Source organism: Haliaeetus leucocephalus, unplaced genomic scaffold (genome assembly GCF_000737465.1).
Source record: "Haliaeetus leucocephalus isolate CR32 unplaced genomic scaffold, Haliaeetus_leucocephalus-4.0 Scaffold228, whole genome shotgun sequence".
Taxonomy (NCBI): Eukaryota; Metazoa; Chordata; class Aves; order Accipitriformes; family Accipitridae; genus Haliaeetus; species Haliaeetus leucocephalus.
This window is the reverse complement of record NW_010972664.1, coordinates 3,351,256-3,377,163: the sequence shown is the minus strand read 5'-3', so window position 1 is coordinate 3,377,163 and position 25,908 is coordinate 3,351,256.

Below are 25,908 nucleotides of genomic sequence, written 5' to 3'. Positions count from 1 at the left end.
ACAGTTCCTTGGACTCATACAGTTTTGCTGGGGTTTTTCTTTTAAATATTAAGGGCCAGGACCCTCACCATCTCTATGGCAATTTAGGAATCCCCTATAGACAAAATTAATTCCCAGGCTTCCTTTCAAGTTTGACTCTCCAGCAATGCTGTGCAGCTGGGGTGGTGAGAAATTGCCAGATTGCAGGAAATAATTATAGCAAAATTTCACAAAAATGCAAATATGCAAACCAAAGCTAATTAAAATAGAAAAATGATCATAGTAATTGACCTTTACAGAACTCATACAGTTATGGACTTCAAATATGAAAATAAGTACAACCAGGTGAAGGTGATGAGACAGTATGTATAATTCCATGGCAATCCTCCCTTTTTCTGCATCTCATTTTAATTCTGCTCAAACACAGGACAGACTATGTGCCCCAGGAGTCCTTACACAGAGTTCAAGCCCAGAATGGAATTATGAATGTCCTAGTTTTTTTGTCATCTTGGGTTTTTTTGAGCAGATTAAAGAGAAAAATAGGACCCTGATTCTTTCGCAAACAGTTGCAAAAGATCCTGAGCCAATCTGAGCTTGCTTCAACTCCAGTATCTTCTTTCACCTATCAGATAAGGCCATTAAATAATCTCTGCCCTTGCCCAGGTCATTGCACTTCCTTCGTTGCTGGACCTCACTAATCCAGCAGAAAACAATCCGCATCCCACTCCAGTTGTTTAGTAAGTTAAAGTGGCTTACACAGATCCATAAGTGGCAAAAGTTAACTGGCAGAACTCTACAGCCTCAGAGGGGAGGTGGAAAAGGACTTCTACCTTTTGGTGGCAGCAAACTATGAGATCACGTCTGTTCAATCATGTGGGTTTGCCCAAAGAACGCAGAGCCTTTTTGACAAACTGACTGTAGAAAGAGCTCCACAGAGAGTACCTTTGCTTTTCAGCTAAAAAATTGTGTGGTCTTAGCAAGAATGTAGTAGTGCTCCAAAAACATCTTAGGCCTAGAAAATAAACTATCCAGTTTTTGACCTCTTGAGATACCTATCTTTTGTCCTTAAAATTAACTGGGTTAGCTAAGAATTTGTGAGACCTAATATCATCAGAAGTGATCCTGCTCTTCCTATAGCAAGGATAGAAACTCAGTGTAACTAGTTAATAGCAAAACATAAGTTACAGGATGTGACACTTCAACACGAGATGATTGATTCCTTACACGTCTACCTCAACACATGAGGGTAGTGCAAACATTATCCTGTGAAGAACTTCTTCAGAAAAGAAGTGAAAGGTTTCAATGCGATAAAACACTGTCCTGAAAGAGGAATGCTTTAAATACCATACTAATGAGTGATACAATCACAGAATTATGTGATACGGACTGTAGCTAGCAGTGTTATTTAGTAGGGATCAAAAAAAAAAAAAAAAAAAAGGAAAACCAAAAGAAAAGAAGAAAAATGTTATCACTTGACTGAAAAGAACATACTGAATGAACTTCTTTTTTTACTAGTTCATCCATCTTTGCAGGTGGTATTTGGGAGTTAAGTGAATGGTGAAAGAGCCAAGGTCTACAAGAAAAGAGTTAAAAAATAATGAGAGGGGGAACAAAGCCGCTAAAGCTCCACTTAGCTGTTTACAGATAAAGATTTGTTTGCAGCAGCAGTGGCATGCCTTGAGCAAAGCTTCCAAAATATGGCCACAAAGTATAAAACCTTAAATAAGCTAGCAGGCAAGGAAGCAATATATCTTTCATTATTACATTACTGTGTGGGAAATAAGTACGTATATTTATGTACATATATACATATACACATAAACATATATATATGAAAAGGCTCAGGGGAGACCTTATCGCTCTCTACAACTACCTGAAAGGAGGTTTTAGTGAGGTGAGTGTTGGTCTCTTCTCCCATGTAACAAGTGATAGGATGAGAAGAAACAGCCTCAGGTTGCATCAGAGGAGGTTTAGATTGGATATTGGAAAAAATTTCTGCACCGAAAGGGTTGTCAAGCATTGGAACAGGCTGCCCAGCGGAAGTGGTTGAGTCACCATCCCTTGAGGTATTTAGAAGTCGTGTAGATGCGGTGCTTAGGGACATGGTTTAGTGGTGGATGTGGCAGTACTAGGTTAACAGTTGAACTCGATGATCTTAAAGGTCCTTTCCAATCTAAATGATTCTATGATTCTATGATTTAAATGTTAGCATTGCATAGCTAAGTCCGTGCCTGAGATTTTGGAGTGACATGTATTGTAAAGATCTTGTGGACTAACACAATTTGGTAGTCTTAAGGATCTTTTCTGAGGTCCTGGCTGGATTTGCAGGTCTTTATTTAAAGTCATAATCCTGTGAGTTTCTTCTAAACCATCTGTTTTCACATACAGTGTATGGTCTTCTGGCTTTTGTAGAAAAAACCCACCATAATTCAAAAGACACCATCTCTGTTTTTTTTCTGCTTGCATAGAGAATTAGACTAATAGAAAGTTTATCTTTTTAAATCAACATACTTTTGTGAACTATTTTTTTCTGAATAGTCAGGAAGGCACTGCAATAAGTTTCTGCAACCTGATTTGTGACATGCAAATATTGGGAATTCATGTATATTTAATTGAAGAGAAAAGAATGTTTTGGCATTTTTCTCTAAGAAAGCAAGCACGAACACAGAAATGCAACAGGCTTTTAATTTGATAAGAGGTCTCATACTGCAACTTTTTTATTTATTCTCATGGGAGTCCTTGAGCTTTCCCAGATCTACCTTGTACCACAGAATTGCCTGATGTTCTTCATCAGCTTTTAAAAACAAAATTGTTACAAATGAGAGCTTACAGTGGCCGTCCTTGTTTATTTTCTGCAATGCCGCCACATAATAATTGTATTACAAAAGTTTGGCAGCATTTCACAGCTGCACTAAGTCATGTTAGTGGGTGGTATCCAGTTGCTAATGTTGAAAACTGCTTCTACACACAAGCTGATTGAATAGGTTTGCTCACTAGCAAAGGTTTACTCATTTCTTTCATTTTTTATAGAGAGGCCTCACATTATCCGATTTGTATGTCTGATGAAAAGTTTCAATAATGGGTGGCTAAAGTGGTATGGAATGAAATCTGAGTGCTCACAAAAAAAAAACAAATTAAGTTTTCCGTATACATCTATTTTTTCTAACCAAGAGACCAGAAAGAAGAGCCTTCTTAAGTTACAAATTTAAAGTAATTCCAGGTTTATTTGATACCTCTAAGACTCTACCAAATTTTCTTAATCTTACAAGCCTGTCTTCCATGCAATTATGTAAAGCTCAGCTGAGACCAGAGTAGTTAAGGTGAGATTTAACGAAGAGCTCAGGCATTTCAGGACATGGAGATGATACAGTACAGTAACCAATAGGTTATAGGGTCCAGGGTGATCCAGCTTACAGCTTGTGCCAAGTGTGCTTGTGGAAGTCCTTTCTCCTGCTGACTCCAGAGCAGCCCCCACCTCACCTCCATGCAAATGCCTCTTTTCCCCTCCACTCCTACAAGGATGCCTCATCATTCCCCCATGCACAGAAACACAGACACTCACTTACCTGCCCAAGTGGTGTAAACAGCTGCTTCTCTTGGCTACCTGCACACCTTCAAACATCTGTCCAAGCAGGTGATCCACCTCCCTGCATAGTGGTAGCAACCTGCTTCACTTCTCTTTTTTATCAGCAGCTACCTGTTTTGCTTGTCCTTGTGCCAACAGATGCTCATGCTTCCCAGCTGTACCCAACATGGGGCCTATCTGCATGTGCTGGGGTGAGCAGAGTGGGAGCTCTGCACCTATTCTCTCAGAGAAACCAGTGGCCAGGTGGAGCATCTTATGGACCACTTTTGAACTACGGGTGTCCTTCCTTCACTAACAGGTAGGTGGGTGACACCACCACCATTTCAAACCCTAAGTGTGTCTTAGTTGTAGCGTGCTGAGCAGGCTCCAAGTGTGAACCTGACATTGACTCCTCAGGAAACACAAATGGTACTGCTAGATTCTGTCTCTGAAGGGAGATCTGGGCTCACCAAGTAGCTCAAGTGAGTCAAAGTGGTCTGCATCTGTGCATGAAGATGATGAAATCTCAGACACTGAGAGAAACCACCATCTGTGCATTTGGATAGCTCTGGAAGAAAGTGGCAGTGGCTAAACATAACGTGTGCAAGTCTCATTGTAATGGTTCAGTGTGTTTTATGGGACCAGATTACCTGATATTAATACAAGAAAAAATAACAGACCTGAGCAAACCTGAAGTATTTTAAAATAATAATAAAAAATCACATCCAAGGTTATTAATCTATGATAAACCTAATAATGTAAGTACTTGCTTTCTGATTTCATTTTTCCAGAGCTGTCCCTTTCTAAACTCAGAGAGTCAGGAAGCCTCTGTTGCAGTTCTAGGTTTGGAATCCACATTGCCAATACTTTTGAGAGCATCCTTCATGGTAGGCTATAGGCAAGTCTGAGAGGGCCTAACTTGTCACACCGAAGCCTTGCTACCTTCCATGGTTTTGTGTCAAACACAGCTTATTTAATGTGGGACAGGCGGGAGGAGAAAGTGAGCATAATATTGCTTCTTTAAAGAGCTTCCTAAAGAGCATCTCATTGCTTCTTAAGGAGCACAAATCTTCAGTGAAGGGATCAGGTCACTGAAAGATGAAATATAGGGTACAGTCTTTGTCTCAAGCAGTAACTATGATTATTATTGGATAAAATAAGTCCTTGAAATAGGAATGGAAATCCAAGTCCTCTCTCTTTCCATGAGAATATTTAAACCTTCATGATGGATAGGAGTTAAAAACCATCCTCAATCTCAGTGACCAGTTCCTGGCATATCCTGCTTTAGCACACTCTATTTTGTAGCTCCTATTTTGCGAAGAAAAGTCATTTGCCTGAGAATTACATTTGAAATACTCAGCTTTATGTTGCCATAGCCTCTTTGTAAACCTACCTGTAGCATTAACAAGCCTATGCAAGGTCCCATGCATCACTCAGTCTTACAGCATTTTATTGACAGTGTAGGAGAGACACAAGAGTCATTTTCAAAGGCATTTGCTGTTTTAATAAAACAAAATGTCCAAGTACAATAAGTGCTATATGAAGCAGACAACACCTCACAGCTACAGGGTAAAATGAAAAGGAAATGTATACGACTACGACCAAAGTGAAATAATTATTCACTTGTAATTATAAAGTAAAAAGAGTAAAAAGTACTTCTTAGGCTATTGTCTACAGATAAGAATGATGCTGAGAAAATAAAGCTCATATGTCTAAGACTTTTAGTTAAGAAATAATAAAGACTGCACAAACCCAGAAACTTCTAAAACAACAGAATATTCTCAAGGTTGAATTAAAATATAGATCACCTTTCAGCATTGTACAAAAGACACTGTTAAAATAAATGGTGCTAATTTAGTGTGAGGGTAAAATGGCCTGATTGACAGCTGTGTGAAATTTTATTCAGAAAACAGTGCTAGAGAGGCAAATTTCCCTACATTGTCATCACCAATTTGCCTTACCTAGAAAGAGCTATCATAGGGATAATTACTGCATCAAACCTACTTGTATTTTTTATCTTTTTTCGGTCACATGGCTTCTGTATCACTAGGTTTTAGACTGATACTGTCGAGCTCATTGCATGTAGTCCAGCAAGCAGATATCATATCACACTGGTCCCAATACTTTGAGGAGTGTGTGTATTGGATTTGCGTGGCAAGGTTTTGGTAGTGGGGAGGGCTACAGGGGTGGCTTCTGTGAGAAACTGCTAGAAGCTTCCCCCATGTCTAATAGAGCCAATGCCAAGTGGCTCCAGGATGCACCCACCGCTGGCCAAGGCTGAGCCCATCAGTGACAGTGGTGATAACGCCGCTGTGATAACATATTTAAGAAGGGAAAAAGTTGCTGTGCAATAGCAAACTGCAGCCAGAGAGAGGAGTGAGAACATGTGAGAGAACTAACCCTGCAGACCCCCAGGTCAGTGCAGAAGGAGGGGGAGGAGATGCTCCAGGCGCTGGAGCAGAGATTCCCCTGCAGCCCGTGGTGAAGATCATGGTGAGGCAGGCTGTCCCCCTGCAGCCCATGGAGGCCCATGGTGGAGCAGATATCCACCTGCAGCCAGTGGAGGACCCCACACCAGAGCAGGTGGGTGCCCAAAGGAAGCTGTGACCCTGTGGGAAGCCTGCACTGGAGCAGGCTCCTGGCAGGACTGGTGGACCCATGGAGAGAGGAGCCCATGCTAGAGCATGTTTTCTGGCAGGACTTGTGACCCCATGGGGGAACCCACACTGGAGCAGTCTGTGCCTGAAGGACTGCAGCCCATGGAAGGGACCCATGCTGGAGCAGTTCGTGCAGAACTGCAGCCCATGAGAAGGACTCATGTTGGAGAAGTTCATGAAGGGCTGTCTCCCGTAGGAGGGACCCCACACTGGAGCAGGGGAAGTGTGTGAGGAGTCCTGTCCCTGAGGAGGAAGGAGCGGCAGAGACAATGTGTGATGAACTGATTGTAACCCCCATTGCCCATCCCCCTGTGCTGCTGGGGGGATAGGTAGAGAATTCAGGAGTGAAGCTGTGCCCAGGAAGAAGGGAGGGGTGGGAGGAAGGTGTTTTAAGATTTGGGTTTATTTCTCATTATCCTACTCTGCCTTGACTGGCAATAAATTAAGTTAATTTTCCCCAAGTCAAGTCTGTTTTGCCCGTGAAGGTAATTGGTGAGAGATCTCTCCCTGTCCTTATCTCGACCCAAGAGCCTTTTATTATATTTTCTCTTCCCTGTCCAGCTGTGGAGGGGAATGATAGAGCAGCTTTGGTGGTCACCTGGCGTCCAGCCAGGGTCAACCTGCCACAGTTCGACAGACCCTGGACCAAATACCAGAGTGTTTGTTGTTTTGTGAGTGCATCTGTGCACTAGTGAGACATGTAGCACAGCAGGCAGCATAGCAGTTAGTGCTGATAGACATGCCTGTGCCCAAGCCCGTGCCTGTGCCCAAACCCATACCCTGCCCATGCATGCTTGTTGGTCAGCCCAGCTCCAGAGCTGTGCCTGGGGTCGGCATGGGCTAGGGGTACCCTGGGGCCTCCCTTGTGGGTGAGGCGCAGCTGTAAGGAATGTGGTTTGTGTAATCTGAGGCTGCACCATAGTGTGAACCATGGCACAGTAAATTGGGGTGATCACTAAATTTGCTTCCAAAAAAGCACACTCCTGTTTCAAGCTAGAAGGCTGTCTGTAATGGCTACTCCATACTGCTTCAGCTACAGATTTTATTGGCTGAAATTAACTGCAGGTACAAAAAAATTAGAGGCCAAATTTTGAAGAACTGGCCCAGAGGTAAGCTTTGACTTAAATATTTTGTTTGAATTTGTATTGGGTGCAAGTGTCAAGGGGTGGCCTCTGTGAGGAGAGGCCGGGGCTGCCCCGAGCCGGACACAGCCGGTTCCAGCTGGCTCCGACTGACCCACCGCAGGGCACAGGTCAGCCCCGCAGCCACCACAGCGGAGCCGCGGAGTAAACTTATATAAGAAGGGGGAGAAGGTTCCAGAAAGAGACAGGACAAGAGAACAAGAAGTGAGAAACAGGAGAGTCAAGGTCAAAGGAGGAGGAGAAGGAGGAGCAGAAGGTACTACCTGGCATCAGACCAGACATCCACTGCAGCCCATGGAGGACCCCACGCCATAGCACATGGAGAAGGAGGGAGCAGCAGAAACTGCTGCGTGCTAACTGTGACTCCCACAGTATGCCCTGCATTGCTCAATTGGTGGAGTCTGGAGAGAAGGCGTGAAATTGCCCCTGGGGAAAGGAGGAGGAGAAGGGTTGTTTTAGTGTTTGTCTTTTTTGTTTACCAGTACCCAAATCAGTAATTAAATATTTATTTTAATTGACAATAAATTAATTTAATTCTCCCCAGTTTGAGTCTGTTTGCCCACAAAGGTAATTGATAAGTGATCTCCCTTCCCTTACTTCAACATGGGAGCTTTCTCATTCTTGTTTTTCCTGTTTTTGCCATCTATCCCACTGAGAAAGGGGAGTAATCAAGCAGCTGGGTGGGATTTTGGCTGTTAGCCAAGGCTAACCCACCACAGGGTTGTTTTTTTATTGGAAATTACTTTTAAATACCCATTTTTCTTTTTTGTTGTTGCTTTTGCTTTTCAGCATCTGCAAAAGTTCAAGTAATTCCAGCTGCAAGAAGACTACTCTTATTTGGGGATATTTTGCATTTGAATAAAAGCATTCCCAAAAAACTGAACCTGAGGGATAAAAGAGAAGGTTCTTCAAAGACATCAAGTGAAATTAAGTCACTGAGAATATTTCGTTAAGATTTGGATGAGCCCCTTGGGGAAATTTCTAAGCAGAGCTTATGAACCCTCCATGTTCTCTACAGGTTAAAAGAAAATATAGATTTGAAGTTAATACTCTTTGAACCTATAATCAATACAAACTAGGAATAACAGAGCCGTGAAAAAGTGATTTTAATTCAAAACAGAAAGCAGAATGCATCCCTGGTCATTTTAGATTTAGAAAAATTAATTAACTTTGACACAACTACAAGTGAGCTGGTTCATTGCACATCTTTCGAAGTCCAAGACAATCATCTTAACAATCATGCTTAGCATAATTGGAGTAAATGGAGAAATAAATCTGAAAATTTCAGAATCACAATTGGTATAATTGACCAGAAAGGGGGGGGAACAGCTTTGTTACTCCCTTATGCAGCCAATGAAACAGTCTATTTTCATGATACTATCCCAGAGAGGTTTGAATTTAAAATTAAAAAGAATATGTTCAGCAGCCTGCAGAAAATGAGATGGACTCCCATTCAATTCATAGAGTTCTCACTGCAGGTAGAAGTTTCAATGATAGAGTTTGAAAAAAATTAGGTTCTTGTCCCAGTGAGACATTAACTGATCTCAATTACCTTAAAGCTAATCAGTGTTAAGGATGCTGAAAGTTAATAGTTTCTGATGGAGTACCATGGCTTACCTATATTTCCCTGCTACTTGAAAAATGTGCTTTTGCAAGTTCTTTATACTGAAGATTAATCCTGTGAAAGTTCATGCTAGTCTGAGGAAACAAATCTCATTTTACAAAAATGTACTAAAAAACCCCCAGTCTTTCTTGAACACATCAGAAAGCCCACAAGAGCTGACTAGTTTTTTGGTTTTGTTTTGTTTTTTGTTTGTTTGTTTGTTTTTACAGGGGTAGGTTTTCACCAGCACAATATCCAGAAAGGTCTTTTTTCTTGGGTTTATTCTGCAAGTGATCCTTTGGCTGTTTGTAGCTGTCTGCATCTGCCATGCTTCTGCTGTGTCTGTGCACACATAAGGTACACATTGAAAGAGAATTACTTCCTATGTTTATCATGACTGAAGGACAGTCTGTACGTCTACAAGCTCAATGAGATTTTATCCAACTGTCAGACTAACAGAACACAGAGAATTGAAACAGTATAAAAATATGCTGGTGTGGCTGGACAGTGAACTCAGGCACATAGTTACCTTGTGGGTGAAGGGAGAAACCTGGAATTCTGCAACATTGCTTTCCAGTGCATCCCAAGGAAAAGGGTGGGAAAGCCATTACTTGGCTCATTGATTTCAATGGCCATTTTGTGTGTGTGTAGAATACGAATAGGCAAAAGTGTAATCTTCCAAAAAGGCTAGGTATTAATGAAATTAGGACAAAGTTTATGACCAAAGCCATTGAAATAGATACAGAGATCTGTAATGAATATGGGGACAAATTCTGAAGGCTTTATTCAGTGCTTAGCTGAACCAATGAAAGCCATCAACTGCTTGTCCAGAAAGGAAGCAAATCAAAAACCTCTATACAAGGATGTCACCTCCTGCCAGTTTGCACAGCTGGTAACCTACAGGTGTTCAGGTGTGCACAGAAGCAAAATGATGAGTTAGGTAGAGAACAACTTTGTGGAGAGCTTTAGATCTTGCACTGACATTTCTTAGAACTGAAAATCAAAAAACCTTAATTTGCTTTCCCCCCATCCCCCCACCCCCTCTCATTAGGCTTCCACAGTTTTCTTCATACTAAAAGATAACAGTGGGGGGCCCTCCTTCCCCTTTCCTTCCCTTCCCTTTTTCCTTCCTTTCCTTTCCCTTCCCTTCCTTCCCCTTCCCTTCCCTTCATAAACCTTTCCAGAATTGCAAAGCACTTTTAATTTCAATGTCATCTAAAAAAACCCCCCAACTTCTTTGATCCCACAAGATTACTTGATCAATGTTACTGTTTAATCCTTCTTCCCAAGTATGCAGCAGTATCATAGACTTTCTTGAACTTTGTACAAATTCAGAAAGGTCCTTGAAGACTAGGAAAAACTACAAAGGTTAGTTAAACTACAAAAGTTAGGTAAGTTAGGGGTCTTTCTTGAGTTATTCACCTGAGTCCAGAAAGCAAATTCATAAAGATTTGAAATACTGAGTACAAGAGATGAATGCCTGAAATATACTCAGCTGTTGAAATTTTTCAAAGTATAATCCATAGAGTAATTCATTACATACCCAATGTCCCTAATGGTAGTGATGACATTTTAATCTTTGGCAAAATTCAGGAAGTGCACAGGCAAACTCTTGTGATATTTGACGGCCTGACAGCTATTAATCTAACATTTCACAATGCCAACTGAAATTGAATGAAGTAATGCTATAATTTTTTTTCACCCCAGGAAATACTATAGAGACAGACCTAAAAAATAACAGCAAACAAAACCACAAAGAAGCTTAACATTTATGTTGCAAAATTTCTTTACATACAGCCCAACATTCTGTGGAAAAGGTACCTTAACACCACTTTTCATCTGATGAGCTTAGGTGGACCCTCACTGTAAGCCAGGAAAATCACCAAGGTGTGATTTCCTTTCTTAAATCTGTCTCTTCACTGACCACGGCTGAACCTGCTAGAGACTTCCATTCATGATCACTTACATATTTTACCAGACTTTTTCCCAGTGACTACAGGATATAAATGACTGTCTGCCTCCTGGTTCAGTCTAAGTAAAATATCATGTGTGAACAGCGATGCTTAATGATGACCAGATGTCTGGATCTCAAACTGTGACATCTTTCTTAAGACAATGTTTGAATACCGACTGTGTCTAACATAATTTCCCTCTGTAACTTCAGGCAAGTTGGTTGTGGGGAAAAAAACAAAACAAAACAAACCATCAAAAAACCCCAAACCAAACAAAAAAAACCCCAACCCCTGTGCATTAATTTTGTCTGTCCAGCTTAGGCTATCTACAGTTTGAATTTCCAAAACTTCTAAAGCTCTTGCAGAAGCTAGAGGGGAAAATAAGTCTTTATCATCAGGCCATAAATACTTGAAGCTGGTGGTAGACCATCTAAGGCGTAAAAATCAATCATTGAAGAGCAACACATGAAGAAAGCCAGGATATACACAAAGAACCTTCTGCTCAGGTGCTCAAACAATCCAGCTACACATTTATACTGATTCTGTCCCCTTCTTACAGAAAATAAACAGAAGGGAATTGGGCATATGAGTAAAGAGTAGCTCACACTTCCCTGAGGTATGTGCTCTTCAAAGACTGTGCATATGTATAGACATGAGACCCTACAAAATTGTTCACTTTATCAGGCAAACATGGAGTTGCTCACCTGAAGGAATCTGGCAGTCTCAAGACTTAATGTTTTTCTATAACCTGTTTGAAGTGATTCTCTGTGGAAATAGTTCCCAGGAAAAGAAAAGAGTTCATACATATAGAGAAAAACACAGCTTTGGCCCTAAAGAAGGGACAAATCCTCTGTTTTCAAGTAAATGTTGTGTTTATGCTGCACAGAGACCACTACATAAGCCAGTCTTACCACTGTTCCCTCTGCCAGCTTCAAGACAGACAATTCACAATAGAAAGCTGGCCAGCCTAGGATCTGAGTCAAAGGTCATCCTAGATATAGAGGTAACTAAGTAAGTGTAGTAAGACATGCAGCTGTATGCTAGCTGTTTATGACAGATAGTGTGTGCTGCTAAAATCAATATGATACTTCCATGGCTTTTTTCCCCTTTCCTTTTCACCCCCACCTTTTTAAATGAATACAAACATCTCTGAATTCATAGGTGAACTTAAAAATTGCTTGCCATAAACCAAAAAATCTATGAAAACCCCTGAGCCTGCAACTCTGCTCTTGATTCCAGGAAATAAGTGGCATCATTATGCATTCCATTTTATTGAGAAAGGGTAACCAAATCTGATACTGTCATAATAACCTGTGAGAATGACATTAGCTGGAAATAGTAGCTTGCCATTTGTGTATAGCGAAGTACCACCAGTATTTCCTGCCTGTTTTGGTTTGATTTACACATATATAATGTTTCTATACTCCTTAATAAAAGTAATTATATCATTTTCAGATATTTCCAATCATGGAACTGTAATATTATCAGTTCAATTCCTGCTTAATGATTGCACTAGATGCTATTTCATAACTGGTCTGAGGTTTTTATTTTGGTGTAAAATTCTAATTTGATCCTTCTCAATATATGTGTTGACAATATTATTTATAGTTAAATTAAAATTCTTAATGGTAGAAAGCCAGTGAGCATAGCAAAGCTTGCTGGTAATAGTTGCACAGCCTGCTAGAATGATGGTCTATTATGTATGTTCATCATGCAATGGAAAAATGCTATCACTGGGAAGCTCTTTCCCAGATAATTAATTAATTAAGTACTATCAGATTGTTATTGAACACCTTTTATAGTGTCATGTGTAACAGAAACAAGCTATTATTAATATAATTTAATTAAAAAGTAACTCTCACACTGAAACTAATTGTTTAAGAGGACTTAGTAAATAAAAGATTATCCAGGAAGAATAAAAGTCCATTGAGTCCATTATTCAGGTTTGGCTATTTTCCCCAAAGACTGAGTCTCATTGGGAAGGATTTACATATTTCTCTCCAGCTAGTGAAATCTATAATAAAGAAAAAAAGAAGAATGACAAATCAACAAGACATGAATGTAAATGCTTACAAATAAATCATCCCATTTCCAGTCACAGAAAGTTTCAGAAAGCTGAGCTGTTGTCCTCTCAGGTGTCTGCAACATGGTGAGTAATTTTTGCAAGGTGTTAAATGTCCCCTGTATTGAAAGCCAAGATTTATAAAGGATGTTCAAAACTGCAAGGAAGGGTACTCAGACTACCCTTATGAAAAGAGTATAAGTTTGAAGGACTGGTCATTCCAGAATAACATCCATGGCCTCCTCTGCTAAAAGAAGCAATTTCTGTTTGAAGAAAATCATAACTTTATCTATCATTCAGTTAAAGCAGTATAGAAAGTACCAAAATAGATGATAAAACACCTAAGAAGGGAGGTGATAATCAGAATACAGTTGACTCTGCCAACCTCCAGTGTTGCACTTTTGTACTGCTTTTGATCCCACAAATTTTACATATGCATTGTGAATGACCGTATCCTGACAGAAAGGGCATGACCTGCAGTTTACCATGGGCTTGAGGCCAAACTGGTGGACAGGTTGTGCAACCAGCACTGGTGTGTAGGCTAACAGCCAACTCCTTGACTGGGATGTTCTGGTCAATAACAGTCTAATCAACAACCTGCTTAACACTGCTGTAGATTAATAAAGTTAAATTAATTAGATTTTTTGTCTTTCAGATTTTTATTCCAATCCCCTCTTCATATAGAAAACATTAATAGATTGAGAGAAACATTAACACAACTGCACTCATGCCAGAGGACATGATAGAGACCAAGTGATTCCTTTGGGTTAAGACTTCAAAGTAGTTCCTGAAAGAAATGTAGTCCAATTGAGTCTATATATAGAATTGTAGTTGTGACCTTTAGATGTGAATTTCTAAGCTTTTACTGTAGACTTAAGATTCTTTTAAGGGTAGAATATGCTGGACATGTTTCAGGAGTCAAAAATAAACAAAAAGTTGGTAGCTGGCAATCAAAAAGAGAAGCCAATAAACCCAACAAAAAGTTAAAAATAAATAATAGTGACCAGAAAACAGACAGGATTATAGCTAAAGTATTTGTATCCCTCTGGCATGAGGCGATCAGGGAACTGTATATAGCCCGGGATAATAGGTTTCTGTCCTGCCAGCAAGTTACTTTCAGATTTTATGAAATTTCCATATGATTCTGATGTAATTTTTGTTCTACCTGATTTATGAGATTCTCCTGGATGAGACAAAGGTAAAACTATGCTCTATGGAGAAGGAATAAAGAACCGATAATCATTGCTCATTATGACTTTTACTATGTTGGTGTTTTTTCTTGAGCAGGAAGAACAGTAAGGTTATTCATACTGAGGTCATATGCCTCCCATTTGAAATCTGTCTTGATGCAGGCCTCATAATAATAACTTATGGACAACAAATCCCAATTTCATGGGAAATTGAACAATTGTAATTACTTAGGTTTTTTAAAGAGCTTTTACTAATCAGCTGAGTGACAAACATTGCAACAAATATTTGTACAATATTTGCCAGTGCATTTTCTGTTACAGAATAGACAAATAATTTTTAGCCTGACTATCAGTTACATAAGAACTCTACATAGAGCCACTATTTTGTAAATGGCTCTATGCACAGAAACGCACATGCAGCTGATCACTTACCACATATACAAATTAATTTATTTGAACTACAGAAATGAGGAAAAAAAGCTCTTACTTCTCATATCCTCACAGGTGCCTCTTCTCTCACCCTTTATAAAGAGAAGTTGATATAGTTGTCTCCATGAAGCCAAATAAAAAGCTGCTCAGGAGTTCATCCATTGTGGAGACTTTATGAACCCAAACACAGTTAGTTATGTTGCCCTTGTCTGTTAAGTGCAAATAAATACCCAGATCTGTTCGTCTCTTGTGATTTCAGTTGTGTTCTTTGAAATGACGTGCCAACACTGTGAGTGGCATATCCACCCCCTGGTAATTTGTCATTGATAGATTATTCTTTAATTAAAGTTTCAAGATGGATTTTCTCGTACTCAGGAAAAGCTAGCTTTACACTTTTTATCTAGAGGCATAATGTAACAGTGCAGATCTATAAGGAGATGTCATTTAACAGAAAGATAAATAAATATATGTTTTTATATATTGCATTTATATAATTATTTGTAATATATTTATCTGTTATACACAGAGAGACATTTTAACCCCCAAATTCAAACACTTTTCTAAAATAAATACTAATGCAAATCAATATACATTTCAGTAGACTTGTGTTGATGTATGTCTGTTCAACATACTGCTATCTGATGCCATGACTTGTAATGTTAATAACAATATCAATCAAGTGCCACAAAAGTGAATGGAAACTGCTTTAGACAAATTTGAAAATAGAATTAAGAACCACAAAACTGATTAACACTGCATAACCTTAAGACCACTTGAACTCCACAATGGCTGTAGTTTTTTTATTTAGAGAGAGAGTCATGAAAGTATTTTTAGAGTATGACAGGGTCAAGCTCATCACAAAATGAGATGGCAGACACACTTGTTTAAAAGACAGATGCAGCAGGAGATGGAAGACCATGATTTACATCTGTCTAGCATACAGGAATTCAAACTCATCTTCCTCAAAATACTGCACTTACCACCAAGTTATCAGCTATTTATATTTTCATTCATGTCTTTTGCAATTATGTCACTGTGCAGGAAAGAATTCAAGACAAAGCCATTCAGAAAGCAAAGTCTGTAGCTGCCAGTTTACCTCATAGAAATGTCACACTGGAAACATATGCAGGGCTCTATGCACAAGTCATGATGTCTTTGACTGCCTCTCATAAACTTAGCAAGGTTTGCGTTAAAGGTCATTAGGACCAATGGGAGCAAAAATCCTGTAATTTTGATGGGATCAAGAAGCCTTTTGTTAGTCCCAGTGACTTCTGATTGTTCATGGAATACTGAGATGCCAGTGCCCTTTACTGAATCTAGCACTGCTTAATTCCAGCAGTGAGTGGGTCTGTCTCAAAATAACATATTGGCTGGGGCATGTTCTGTTGTTGCTGACATCTCTTGGAATGAAGTCTTAGTCAATGTAAGATACCCAACCTGTATATACAATATCTTGATACTGGACACATAATGTGAATATATCACACTACTGATCTGATATACTTCTTTTTTTTTCCATAAAACTAATCTTCAATGGATGATTTACAAAAGCAAGCAAACAAACAAACAAACCAACCAATCCCCATGACCAAACAGCTCCTCTAAACAAAAAAAACCCAACCAAACAAAAACAAAACAAAAAGAAGCGATACAGATTTTTTTCAAACCAGGGGCTAGGTGACCTAAAAACCAAGAACATGTTGACCCTTTTGATTTCTGTATTTGCCTAGCTGTCCCAGCCAAGCACTTCTTAACAAAGAAACATTTTTCCAGTGATTTAATTTCTGAGTAGCAGCCAGCTTTCTTTCTGGCTTTTTTTTTTTTCCCTTGCCTGACGCAAGGTGAAGAGTTGGGAGTGAAAGAGCTGACAGATATTCTCTTCACAGACAGGTGTGATTTAGGGGGATTACTTCTGTTTTCAGTATACTGTGAATCACACAGGTTTGAGTGCAAGGGTTCCACAAAATGTTAATGAGTCAAATCCTTAATAAATATTTACATCTCTAGTGCAAAACTAAATAAACTATAGGTCCAGAGCACTGTAACCTTTCATAAAAAAATGTAAACTAGCCGCCACAGGACATGTCAGCTTCTCATACATCATATGAAATCCAAGACAAATATTCAGGAGCAGTAGTATGCTTTGCAGCATTTATTAAGCTTGCTGCTTTATCCTACCTCCTTATGATTCTTCTAATAATGTATTATGTGGCAAAAGATTATTGGCTTTGTGTTGGCTTTTTTAATGAAAAAGTCACAAAATATGTGCCGTGGAGACATGAGAAAATTACAGTTATTAGGAGAGAGTATGGAACCTATAATGTAACACAGTGTAATTGCTGTGCAAGTTACCTTCCCTTACTGATTCTTTGTTTCTTTCCAGCTTCCTTCTGCATAGAAAAGGTTCCATTTGTCATTGGTTAATAAATAACTAGAGTTCAATAAATAACTATAGCATGCTTTTAGTTATCAATAAGTGATTATTAACAGCTTATTGATGTTTGGATTCCGTAATAATGAACTATTTATTAAAACATATATTCATCTTTCCTTGACCTTTTAATTAAAGTCTGATTTATAAATAATCCCCAAGAAATTACCTATTCCCATTTATGAAGTAGTCTTAACTCTCTAAGGTGTTTATGATTTCCAGAATGCTGCAACCATGTTAACTCTGTTTTGGATATCAGAAATATGTTAACCCCATATTCTTTTGTATTTGCTGCCTGCCTTCTTCTGTCTGCTCACACTTCTGTTTTTCACCATCCTTTTCTCAACATTCATTGTGCTTCACTTCAGCCAAGGACTGTGCTTTAATTTATACTGGCCATCTCATCCAGAAGTCATTCCATTCTGGTGACACAATATCTCTTTGCTGGAGACTGGGGAAAAAAAAAAAAAAAATTAAAAATGTGGTTTAGATTATTGGACTGTTGCCAGCAGCACAAAATAGCTTTTAACCTGGTCTGGTAGCAGTCTGAGAACAGTAGGCTTCGAACATATTTTTAACATAAGAAATCTGCACAAACACAAATTTATATTCATAAAACGTACATGATTGTGCTCAATGTTTTAAATCTTTTGCTTTAACCAGGGAACAGCAATGCTGCAGTTATCCTTTTCTTCATGAAATGTATAATGGTGCTCTTTTAAGACATGCTGCATTGTAATTACTTCTTTGCTATTGCAGTGTACTTCAGGGAATTGTAACTTGCAGAACAAAGGTATCTTTCTTTTAGTTGCTGAACAGGCAATTAGCTTGCCCCAAAATGGCATGTTCACATCCCAGCAGCCCCATGAAACAAGAAAAAAGTCTATACATCATATCCTGAGTTCTCTCCTATTTTATAGAGTCTGAGATTCCTTTCACACATACTGCTGATCTGCATTTGTTAGTGAAAAATCAGAATAACAAAGCAACATTCCACTCCTGCTTGTCACTTGTCATATCTTTTCCACCAAAGGAAATTTGCACTGATCAGCTCTAGCAGTTTGGGAATACTCAGCATATAGGCTGCCTCCTCTTTCCTACCTTTTGCAAGAAAGGTGCTGGGTAGTGCATGCAGAGATTTATCCTGAGTCCTAGCATTTGATCTTGTAGGTCCTGAAACATTCACAGGTTAGGGGGGAAGCTTCTTCCATGAGCAGTGCTCTTGCAAGGATTCCCTGTAAACCATCACTTTAGTTGAATGTTACCCCCAAGAAAAAAGAACATTACAGATTTGTCACCCATGAATAAAGTTGAAACTTAGAAATTAAAGAAACAGCTTTATTCTGGCAAAGGAAATGGTTAAATTTTGGGAAAAAAATGTTACGAAAATAAAAATAGTACACACACACAAAAAAAAAAAAATCCAAGCATCAATCACCTTTCCTTGCTGTCTCCTAAGATTTCTTGACAGTGTGCCTTGGCAGGGAAAGGAGTCCTCCGCACCCAACTCCTACCTTTTAGAACTGACTTCTGCAACTAACGTGGGAAGCTGGTAGCATAGCCCTCTTCACCCCATCTGCATTGCCTCAGGGAATATGTGCATATTCTTTTTCCTTTTGCCTATGGTAAAACTTCCCCTCCTATCTTTCCTTTCATCTCATGTTTTTCTTCACATTTTCATGAGATGTAGGTTTTGGATTTATACTAAATATGTCAGTTACTAATGATCCTTCCATATTCTTCAGGATTGGTATCCAAGACACATAATGCATCTGCAGTGAACAGGATCCTTCCTCTTTGTTTAGGGTTTACAGGCCCATGGCATTCCTCAGTTTCACATTCTTCATAGTTTAAATGATCTTCCTACTTAGTTCAGTGTTTTCAGAACTCTTACTGTGGAAGGAGTAGGATAGCCCCCTATATAAGCAGCCTCAGGATTGCCCTGAGTTGCCTACACTGTGGACAAGGATTCCTGTAAATGAGGTCAACTTTGGTTCACTGACCTTAAGCAGAGCCTAAACCACAGCTGTATCCATGCAGCCTTTTGCTACAAAAAAAAGAAAAGCTCTCTACTGTGGAAGACTTCAGAGGTCTTAAATAAGTACTCATCCTGACATAAGAAAGAAAATTTTTACAGTGAGAATGATCAATCACTGGAACAAACTCACCAGAGATGTGGTAGAGTTCCCATCACTGGAGGTTTTCGAGATGCAATTGGACAGGGTGCTAGATAATCTCATCTAGGCTCCCTTTACCATGAAAGGTTGGACCAGAGGATATTTCGAGGTCCCTTTGAGGCTGGGCTGTTCTATGGTCCGATGAATAGCAGGTCTCTGTGAGGTTGCAAAGGGTGAGGAGTTAATGGTTTTGCTTTCCACTTTGGTACATGTACAGCTGTGCACTAGAAGTTGAAATATATAATAGCTATTGTATTACATTGGCCAAAGAGAATATCGAAGTGCTTTTTCTCACAGAACAGAATCTTGACTGTGTCTATATTTAAAAAGAATTGTTGCATCCCACAGCCAACCTTTTTTGGTTCAACAGGTTAGTAGTAATTCCCCTTTTACTACACTAATGCCATTTAACTACTTAATTTTAATTTTTTTCCTCCTTTTGGTTGTTAATATTCTCTCTGGGAAATCTTGCACACATGTCAGTATTTTAAGGCCAGTTTTATCCATTGTGCCTCATATTTATTCAATTAGGTTACAACACATTACATCAGAATACCTGTTTTTCTCACGCTGTACAAAGCCAGGTGTGTATCATACATCATTCCCCATCAGTGGCACAGGCCTAAATGAAGCAATTCCTGGAATTTCCCCACATATTCAAAATGGCATAATTACTCAACACAAACAAAGCAGTTTTTAAAATCGGCTTCCTGATTTAAGAGAAAAGAAAGATTTATTTTACATCAGTTATTCAAGGAAATTTTTCAGGGGATAATTATGATTCTTTCTAACAAATATAGTTGCACCACACTGACAGAAATTTACTATGTATGGCTATTTCAGTGTGTTGCCACAGATTTCCAGGAGGCTCAGATGACAGCAGGCAATTGCAATTGCTGTTCAAGAAAGCAACAACTCCTTTTAGACTCTTTGCAAAGTGCTGATGTGTCCACAGATTCAGCAAACAAACAACTTGCTTTCTGTACAGCTGACGCAAGCTGTGTCAACAAGACAGAATTTGAATTATTACATGCTGCTGTTACATCTATAGAAGCAGAAGAAGGGAGTACATGATTATGGCCTAGAGCTTGTGGTTAGGGAGGGAGTAATAGTAGCTCTTCAACATTAGTTGTTGATGGAAAACATCTGCTTCCTTTCCCATTCCCATGAAACAGGCAGTTGGGAAATGTCCCCTGATGGTATCTCTCTGAACTGGGTCATTCGTCTCCTTGGAATTCTTATGCAACGTTTGGATCCACTGGGAAATAATTAAAAAATCGGAATGGAAAGCAGATGAGAAATCCGGGAAGCCTGCATTTCTACATCACCTCTGAAATGTGGCACATAGCCTCTAACTGTAAGGAAAGTGATGCCAGCCCCTGTTGTTACAGAGGAGTGGGGGAAACCCAGATTCCTGCACTGGTTATATCAGAGCCCACCACAGCCCAAGTTGATACTATTCATCTTCAATTGCAGCACATCAAGCTCAGAGGTTAACTAGCCCCACATAATGAGTGGGAGGAATGCTACACATATTGGGGGGGAAATTTATTTCCTACTGATTATAAATATCCCCTTTTTTCCTAGGCATATGCTTTCTTTTCAGGTCTAAAGTTTATCCATGCTCTTCAAGGTAAACCACACAATGTATCACTATGCAAAAAATGTACAGAATGTGATGCAAAGGAGTGATGGTTTTTTTAGCCACCATGTTTTCAAACTTTGTTACCAGCATATTTAATCTACCTTACAAAAAAATGATCCAGGTCATGAAATAATGATTGAAAGAGAATAAGGAGAGGCAATTTTTCATTTTGAATCTGAATTTAGCCAAAAAGATGGCAGGATTGATCTCATGGTCTCATAAAGCAGTGCTCATGAAGGAAGAAATGTGGGTCTTCCATTTAAGAATGTCTGATTTCAGAAAGCATGAATACAGGAAGGGTTCCCCAGCCTGTGTTTTAATACTTCAGTCTGAAGGGAGATATATTTATATCTATAAATTATATATGAACATACACATATAGAGAGAGTATATATTCTTACAGATAGGAACATTACTGAATCTTACAGATAAGCATGGAAAAAGATAACAAGCCTTTCTTTTATGTTCCTTAATGATATACATACAGAATTTTTTTTTGCATTGTGTGAGTTTATATGTAATTAGTAGATAAGTGAGGTAAGGGAGATAAGAGTTTTATTTCAAGGTGCCTTTATTTTATGTGTGTAGAATGTATCAGTGTTAAAATGCCTGTATATAATAAAGCATTTTATTCACATTGTGTGTATGTCAGATTGGTTACTATAATTGTGTTCAAGTCTCAGAGCAACTTGGTTTAAAACCTTTAAGGACTGTAGTAAAATAAAGCAGGAAAGCAAGTCTTAAAGTTTCTCCACATAATGGTGGACAATATGATAAAGCATCTCTTCACAGCTAAAGCATCCAGCCATTATGCTTCATAAATCCAAATCTGTATTACTCACATTTATTTACAATATTTTGGGAGAAATCTGGCACCCGACCAGAAATACAGTTTAAAAAGCAATAAATGTCAGAGAAAAAAATCCCTTCTGTCATCAAGTGATAAAAGAAGGAGTTTGCTAAATACATGGTGATGAATTAAAATATTATGACTAAGACAGAGCCTATACATAATCTTGGAAGAGAAATTCTGGAGATGAAAAGATACTGCAGTACAAGCTAGCTATTCTGTAAATAAAATAACACACTACAATGAGCCATCTGCTTGCTCTTAACATAGACAATTGGAAATTCTCATACTGCATATATTTATTTACTTAAAAAAATACATTATTTCTTTCATTTATCTTTAAGTGTTTAGGAATATTAACTAAAATGTCTAAGGAAGGTACAAAAGGGGAATGGGTTTGAAGTAGCAAATTCAGACTCTTATTCTGTTCATTGGTCTGTGACAAATCAATTTAAAGACACTGATTTGGCTTCCCTGATATGCAGAATGTGATAGCAAAGCCAAGAAATTATTCCCCTAAATACAGACTCATCTCTCTTGATTCAGTGGGACTATTGTTCACTAAAGTCTAAATCCACAACAGTGTTTTGGGGGCAAAACCCCAGGAAAATTGACAATGCTCAAAGTTGGGATTCCGAAAATTCCTAATGTTTATTCCTGAAGTATTGCTAGTCCAAAAGTGACTAAGAGCAAAACTGCATAGACTGCTTGCATCCCAGCATAATAAAGTTTGGTGATGTGTGGCTGTGAATGCTGGAACTGCCTTTTAAACTCTCTCTCTCTTTCAAATGGGCTGCAACAGACTGTCCTCTCCTCTTAAGATATCCTGCATACCCATAAATTTTGGCTTAATTGATCGCCGAAATTTTAAAGAATTGATCACTGAAGGCCTTCCAGGATCCATAAATATGGAGTTCCTCTGCCTGTATTGCCCACAAAGACCAATTCAGTAAAACAATTCATACCTTCAGGATCAGATGCCATAAAAAAATCTAGTGTCTTCAACCATGCACTTTTGCCCAACAGCATAGCAACAGAACATTTTTCCATATCTAGGGCATTTGGATTAAGTTTTATCCATCCAGCTATTGGTGGAACTTCCAGTTGGACTGAAAAAATCAATTTGCCTTTGTCGTGGTTTAACCCCAGCCAGCAACTAAGCACCACGCAGCCGCTCACTCACTCCCCCCCATCCAGTGGGATGGGGGAGAAAATCGGGAAAAGAAGTAAAACTCCTGGGTTGAGATAAGAACGGTTTAATAGAACAGAAAAGAAGAAACTAATAATGATAATGATAACACTAATGAAATGACAACAGTAGTAATAAAAGGATTGGAATGTACAAATGATGCGCAGGGCAATTGCTCACCACCCGCTGACCAACACCCAGCCAGCCCCCGAGCGGTGATTCCCTGCCCCCCAATTCCCAGTTCCTAAACTAGATGGGACGTCCCATGGTATGGAATACACTGTTGGCCAGTTTGGGGCAGGTGCCCTGGCTGGGCATGAGAAGCTGAAAAATCCTTGACTATAGTCTAAACACTACTGAGCAACAACTGAAAACATCAGTGTTATCAACATTCTTCACATACTGAACTCAAAACATAGCACTGTACCAGCTACTAGGAAGACAGTTAACTCTATCCCGGCTGAAACCAGGACAGCCTTCTGTTCCTCATTGCTCTGATACCTACTTAAGGTTGGGGAGGCTCTGTGGCACAAAAATGCCAGTGTGCCACTACTACAGTTATTCCAACCATGGCACACCAAACTATCCTCGCCATGGAACTGCTGGGACTAGTGTCTCTCCTGCCAGGATTGCAAGAGGAGGTGAGAATCCAAGCAATCACTGCTTCTCTTCAGTTCTGTTCTTGGTAACCTACATACTACCACCCCACTCAAGTACTTACCCCTCTCTGTTTGGAGTTTGGGAGTAATATTCCTTACCATAATTACCTTGACTGCATCCATAGCAACAGATGGTCTCTCATCCTTGGACAGCTGAAGCTGAGGCAACATGACTAAAGATAGCAGAGCTTCCCTGGTTTGCTACAAGCATAGTATATTCACCCACCATTTTTGCCTACATAAAACCCAGACCCCGTGCCTTGTCCTTGAAAGCTAAGGAGAAAAAACAGAAAAATGTGGATAATATACACTCAGCAGCTAGTCACAGGACCTCCTCCTGAACATGCTGGGCAACCTCAAGCAACATGGCTGACAGATTTTACAAGCACTGTTTTCTGACATGGACAGGTTCAGGAGATTGCATGTGAGGCAGGTCCCCTGCCGAAATTGTTTCAGTGTGCATGAAATAATTGGACACAATAAGAGATCATTAGAAAAGTGTAGTGTAATGGGCAAGAAGTAGCCAAGACTGATATTCCAATGTGTACTTATATTGGGATTATGTGGAAAGGTTTTGGTAGCTGGGGGGGGAGCTACAGGGGTGGCTTCTGTGAGAAGCTGCTAGAAGCTTCCCCCATGTCTAATAGAGCCAATGCCAGCCGGCTCCAAGACAGACCCGCTGCTGGCCAAGGCTGAGCCCAATAGCGATGGTGGTAGTGCCTCTGCGATAATGTATTTAAGAAGGGGCAAAAAAACCCTGTGCAATTGCAGCCGGAGAGAGGAGTGAAAATACATGAGAGAAACAACTCTGCAAACCCCAAGGTCATGAAGAAGGAGGGGGAGGAGGTGCTCCAGGCACCGGAGCGGAGATTCCCCTGCAGCCCGTGATGAAGACCATGGTGAGGCAGGCCGTCCCCCTGCAGCCCATGGAGGTCCACGGTGGAGCGGAGGTCCACGGTGGAGCATATATCCACCTGTAGCCAGTGGAGTACCCCACACCAGAGCAGGTGGGTGCCCAAAGGAGGCTGTGACCCCGTGGGAAGCCCGTGCTGGAGCAGGCTCCTGGCAGGACCTGTGACCCTGTGGGGGACCCACGCTGAAGCAGTTTGTGCCTGCAGCCCGTGGAAAGGACCCACGCTGGAGCAGTTCATGGAGAACTACAGCCTGTGGGAAGGACCCACCCACATTGGAGAAGTTCATGGAGGACTGTGTCTCGTGGCAGGAACCCCACACTGGAGCAGGGGAAGAGTGTGAGGAGTCCTCCCCCTGAGGAGGAAGGAGCAGCAGAGACAAAGTGTGATGAAACGACCCCAACCCCCATTGCCCATCCCCCTGTGCCGCTGGGGGGGAGGAGGAAGAGAAAATTGAGAGTGAAGCTATGCCTGGGAAGAAGGGAGGGGTGGGAGGAAGGTGTTTTAAGATTTGTTTTTATTTTTTATTACCCTACTCTGGACAATTGGTAATAAATTAATTTTCCCCAAGTCAAGTCTATTTTGCCCGTGACTGTAATTAGTGAGTGATCTCTCCCTGTCCTTATCTCGACCCGAGTCTTTTGTTATATTTTCTCTCCCCTGTCCACCTGAGGAGGGGGAGTGATAGAGTGGCTTTGGTGGTCACCTGGCATCCAGCCAGGGTCAACCCACCACAGTACTAAAACAGAGTAGCAAACACTTGAAGAAATGCTTTATGGCCCAATAGGTTAGACACACATTTGATGGTGGTAAAACAGGTCTTCCTGTTATTTCCTGCATTCAGAATGAATGCTTTTATTGTTAGACTGACAGGGAAAACCATACTCTTCCCTCTGTGTTTTATATAGGCAGGGCTGGATTTAGACACCTACTGCCAGTAGATGGAACACAAAGCAGAGTCCCGATCCTGCAGTGAAGCTCCAAAACCCCAGAGGAAGAGCAAGTACAGAACATAACCTTTGTTGCATTTCTCGTTTGCAGACTTATTAGGATGTCTGATGTGAGTCACATCCTCTGATGCCTGATTTGCCACATGCCTGTTTCAGGACTGCATAGGGGGCCTGGGAACAGAAGTCAGAACTGTGAATTCCCCTATATTAACAAAACTACTCAACACTGAGGCCATATTGCTGAACATTTCAGTGCCTAAGCTTTTGTATGGCTTCAGGCCTGTGCCACATACAAGGCAAATGATAGAATTATGCAGGACACAAAAGTCATTAGATTGCCAGCCTGCTATAAGATGGCAGGAGTATAAATACTTACAGCTGCATGCCTAATATTATTGCATCCTATGAGTAAGAGGACTTACTTACTGCCCTAAGTACCTACAAAATCATGAATATTTTCCAATTATTTTCTTATGTAAACAGTTTCTGCTGCTGTCACAAGGATATTATCAGTGAG